Source organism: Helianthus annuus, chromosome 7 (assembly GCF_002127325.2).
Source record: "Helianthus annuus cultivar XRQ/B chromosome 7, HanXRQr2.0-SUNRISE, whole genome shotgun sequence".
NCBI classification, from domain to species: Eukaryota; Viridiplantae; Streptophyta; class Magnoliopsida; order Asterales; family Asteraceae; genus Helianthus; species Helianthus annuus.
This window is the reverse complement of record NC_035439.2, coordinates 53037127-53042601: the sequence shown is the minus strand read 5'-3', so window position 1 is coordinate 53042601 and position 5475 is coordinate 53037127. Positions and strand designations below refer to the sequence as shown.

General features: G+C 37.2%; 1 long non-coding RNA gene across 1 annotated transcript; it reads right to left on the bottom strand.

Annotated features, from left to right (window-relative positions):
• Nucleotides 1-4464: 4464 nt before the first annotated feature.
• On the bottom strand, nt 4465-5222 carry LOC110866261. Its single transcript, XR_004862284.1, has 3 exons — nt 5067-5222; nt 4610-4916; nt 4465-4536 (listed from the first exon to the last, which is right to left on the bottom strand). It is a non-coding gene; the product is annotated as an uncharacterized LOC110866261 (long non-coding RNA).
• Nucleotides 5223-5475: the final 253 nt, after the last annotated feature.

Here is a 5475-nt window from a genome sequence, read left to right as displayed (position 1 = left end):
TTACTACGACGTTTAGGCGATCTTTCGACGCGAATACATACAAATAACCGACAACAATATCCGGATGTTTTGAAACTTATAAAAACTATTATGTATTCTTTTAACTAAAAAGCCTATACTTAGTAACTTTTATAAAAATGAAAGAATATATTTTTAACACATGGGCTTATTTTACATATGGGCCTATTTTATATAAATGGGCTTATTTATGATACAAATGGGCTATTTTACAAATGGGCTTATCATCTTAATTGGGCTTAACATAAATACATGGGCTAAGCCCAATATCAAGACTCATGGGCTAAGCCCAAAACCCAACATATGGGCCAAGGCCCAATAACATTAAGCCCAATAAAAATTAGGCCCAACACTATTTAGGCCCAACACTATTTAGGCCCAACACTACTGAGGCCCAACACTATTTAGGCCCAACACTATTGAGGCCCAACACTATTTAGGCCCAACACTATTTGGGCCCAATAACATGAATTCTTGGGCTAAGCCCAATGACATATAATTGATAAAAATTACAATTATACAATTTACTTATACAAAGACACGAAATCAAGAAGACAAGACCCGATGATACAACTCACAAGATACAAGATTACATATATATATATATATATATATATACTAGTCACTTACCCGCGCGATGCGGCGGGAGTGGTATCACTTAGGTTGGTGAGTTTAGGGCTATCTACGGGGATGTAGTTTCCAATGTGGCTTGTGACGACGATGGTGGTAGTGTAGCAGAATGTGATGGTCGGTTGAGGCCTTCTTCAGCGGCGAGAATCAGCGATTTGCGGTGATTGGTGGTTTCGTGATGGCGTTTGGTGGTTATTGTGCGACTCAGGAGAAAACAAAGAAAATTGTTTGATTCTAGTTATGTTACCTGAAATAGACGGACTACCTAGGCTTTTGTTGGTTCAAATTGTGATACAAATTCACAAATAACTAACATTAACTACTATATTGTAAGATGTACAAAACATAGTCAAAAATTTCCCAAACAGTCTTAGGTTTGTAAGAGTCCTTAATCTTGAATTCCTAAGGTTTGGAACTGAAATTTGTCACAAAATAAAGGATTTCCTTCAATTAGTTTCTTAAGTTCAACCAGCATCATACCTCGAGCAGATTTAGTATCTCCATATTTGGATAATTGTTCATTCTCCCTAAAGTAGTGATCTATAAAAGTCAGTCAGCAAAGGCGCGATAGATGATGCTTAATACAAAAATTAAAGTAAGATAAATAAGTTCGTTTCCAGACAAATGGTTACAAACAAATCAATCGAGTCGTTAATCAAACGATTAAACGCATAAACAAAACAATAAATATGAATTTGTACGTTCTGATACATATCTACTTAGAGGTGGTAGTTTTTTTTATTTTTTTATTAACCATGCCGCTGCGCTCGTTGCGGCTGCCCTCACCGCGCCGCTGCGGCTGCACTTGTTGCGCTCGCATGCTCACTGCACCGATCAAATTTTAGTAAAGTACACGGATGGTAAGCCAGAGACAACTGAGGTGATGGCACCAAGCAAGAATGACACAGTGCTGAACACTGCTGTTCCCTTTTACCCTGCATATACCAAACAAACTTGCGATTAGTTTATGCACAGCTATTCATAATCATTTTATCATGAAATAAGGATACCTGAACAAATGTCTCGCTCGACCAATAGTTTCCCTTGACGCATTATGCAAGGTTTGCTCGGTCCAACAACTCAAGCAAATGTTTTCTATGTTTTTTAGGGGGAAGATGGGTGCATCTCTCCACAGGGCATACAAGACACAGGTCATTGGCGGAAGCCCGCCAAATTTAACATATAAAGTTTTTTTATATGTTAAATATGGCGAGCTGCCGCCAATAACCTGTGTCTTGTATGCCCTGTGGAGAGATGCACCCATGTTCCCCCTAAAATGCAAAGAAAACATTTGCTTGAGTTGTTGGATAGATTACACAGGCTCAGTTTTTGCATCACAGCCTCAAAACACTTTCAGTTCAGATAGATTACACAGGCTCAGTTTTTGCATCACAGCCTCAAAACACTTTTAGTTCAGACAGATTAAGAACACAAGGTCAGCTTATGCATCATAGACTCAACACTTTTAGTTCAGACAGATTAAGAACACAAGCTCAGCTTTCGCATCACAGCCTCAAACACTTTCAGTTCAGACAGATTAAGAACATTTGGATGGAAGATGTATAACCTTGTAAAGGGTAAAAGGGTTTGTGTTTTCTTGTTCCTTAAGAGTTGTACATTGTGCATTAAGTGTTTTTTCAATACCTTGTTCAATTACCATCTTGTCCTTCACATATGTTTATTAAGGATATCATTTGGCAAATCAGGCATTAACTCTTTTTATAAGTGAGCCGTTTGCCTCGAATCGGTGGATCTCTCCACAGGGCATACAAGACACAGGTCATTGGCGGCAGTCCGCCAAATTTAACATATAAAGTTTTTTTATATGTTAAATATGGCGAGCTGCCGCCAATAACCTATGTTTTGTATGCCCTGGGAGAGAAGCACCCATGTTCCCCCTAAAATGCAAAGAAAACATTTGCTTGAGTTGTTGGATAGATTACACAGGCTCAGTTTTTGCATCACAGCCTCAAAACACTTTCAGTTCAGATAGATTACACAGGCTCAGTTTTTGCATCACAGCCTCAAAACACTTTTAGTTCAGACAGATTTAGAACACAAGGTCAGCCTCAAACACTTTCAGTTCAGCTTTCTCTCAATGCTCACACATCTCACAAAACAACATCACATCTCACAAAAAGGGATGCCAAAAGCAGGGAAGTACAATCTACAGGAAAAAGCAACACTTCACTTTTGTGTGAAAGACAGCTTGCTTGCTGCAGTCTCTATAATATATCAACACTCTTCCATACACTGTTTGAAAGACAGCATGCTTGAAAGACAGCATGCTTGCTTCAGTCTCTATAAATAATTCAGGGATATCTACACTCTACTCACACTTTACAAACTCTCAACTACACTCAACTGGAAGACTCAGACATGTAATTGAGAGATGAACACAACTACGGGTAAAGCCATGGCTGCAACACACGGTTGCAAAGTGAGAACTATGCAACCTGGATATTGCCCCGCCAAGATGCTACTCGGATCTTCTATGTACCCTCAAAATACAATCATCATCACAGTCTATTGTGTTATGTAACCTCGCTTTAAAGCATGATGTACAAGAGTATTTTTCCACTAAACTTAAACAACCTTTAAAGCATGACCTAAATATCATAATTATCACACAACCATGACACTTATCAGTCCCAAAAATGAAGGAAAAGATCAAAATATAACAGAACAAAGTAAAATCAAAACTACAAAAACAATTTATCCTTTCACTATGTCATATCTGAAATTAAGCTAACTATCATCACCAAAAATACAAATTCAAATATCACAAAACTTTCAACCTAATTTGAAATAACCGCATCTACTAACAAATCTACATCAAGATTAAAGATAAATCAACATTTAGAACCTAACCTGAGTCGATTCATCACAAAACACATGAGAAAATCCTTCGTAAACCTCAGATTTCGTCCTTCGAACATCCGTCAACCGCTTCACCTGAAAAGTAAGAATCACAAAAGAACATGGTAAGATATCTACTAACAAATCTACATCAAGATTAAAGATAAAGCAACTTATCAGAACATCAAACGGATCCCTTGTTCAAATCTGTGGATCCCTTGCCAGATAAAACGGATCCCTTGCCAGAGAGAGAGAAGATCTGATGTTGTTTTGTGAGATGTGTGAGCATTGAGAGAGAAAGCATATGGTGATCCGTGTGAAGTCAAATGGACGGTCCCGATCTTGATCCGTGTGAGAAAGTTTAACAATTGGACGGCAGATGTATACCCTTGTAAAGGGTAAAAGGGTTTGTGTTTTCTTGTGCCTTAACAGTTGTACATTGTGCATTAAGTGTTTTTTCAACACCTTGTTCAATTACCATTTTTTTAACTTTATCACACTGATAAGACATGTACTTTTAGATCTGTGAATCTGTGATAATACTTTTACAACTGGAAGACTCAGACATGTAATTGAGAGATGAACACAACTACGGGTAAAGCCATGGCTGCAACACACGATTGCAAAGTGAGAACTATGCAACCTGGATATTGCCCCGCCAAGATGCTACTCGGATCTTCTATGTACCCTCAAAATACAATCATCATCACAGTCTATTGTGTTATGTAACCCCGCTTTAAAGCATGATGTACAAGAGTATTTTTCCACTAAACTTAAACAACCTTTAAAGCATGATGTACAGCTGTTTTAAGCACAAGAAACACATATGTAACCTCACAGGCTCAGCTTATGCATCATAGCCTTAACAGTTTCAGTTCAGACATATTAAGAACACAAGCTCAGCTTATGCATCATAGAGACGACAGGCTCAGCTTATGCATCATAGCCTCACAGGCTCAGCTTATGCATCATACCCTCACAGGCTCAGCTTATGCATCATACCCTCCGAATGCAAAGAGTTGATATATTCTGAAATCGAAGTAAATAGAAGTTGTTAAGTTGATGTTTTGAAAGTAGGATTATTCAACTGAGATAAACTTACAATTTCAGTTGAGTGTAGTTGAGAGTTTGTAAAGTGTGAGTAGAGTGTAGATATCTCTGGATTATTTATAGAGACTGAAGCTAGCAGTGCTGTCTTTCAAACAGTGTATGGAAGAGTGTTGATATATTATAGAGACTGCAGCAAGCAAGCTGTCTTTCACACAAAAGTAAAGTGTTGCTTTTTCCTGTAGATTGTACTTCCCTGCTTTTGGCATCCCTTTTTGTGAGATGTGTGAGCATTGAGAGAGAAAGCATATGGTGATCCGTGTGAAGTCAAATGGACGGTCCCGATCTTGATCCCTTTTTGTCTGTAGCATAAGTCAAATGGGTTAAGATCAGTTAAAAAACAAAAAGCATAAAAATAACAAAACACATCATAAAACACAAAATATAGTCAAGTTTATATTCTCTCAGTAGCATAGCATGTTAAAAATTAATATTCAAGGCTTAGAAATTACCAAAAAAGAGCGAAAAACCGACTGAATTCGAATCTCAGCCCATTCTTGACACTAATGCTCCGTTAGTTCTCGCAAAGTCAACCATCATAAAAAGAAATCAAGTATTAGTAAAGATTTGATATTAGTTATAACCAGTACACTATTAACTTAAAATAAATTTAATATAAATCACATTTTGTCAAGTTGCAAATATAAAAACCTTTATTTGGCAAGGGATCCACAGATTTGAACAAGGGATCCGTTTGATGTTCTGATAAGTTGCAATGAGTGTTATATATCTTACCATGTTCTTTTGTGATTCTTATCTTTAATCTTGATGTAGATTTGTTAGTAGATGCGCTTATTTCAAATTAGGTTGAAAGTTTTGTGATATTTGAATTTGTATTTTTGGTGATGATAGTTAGCTTAT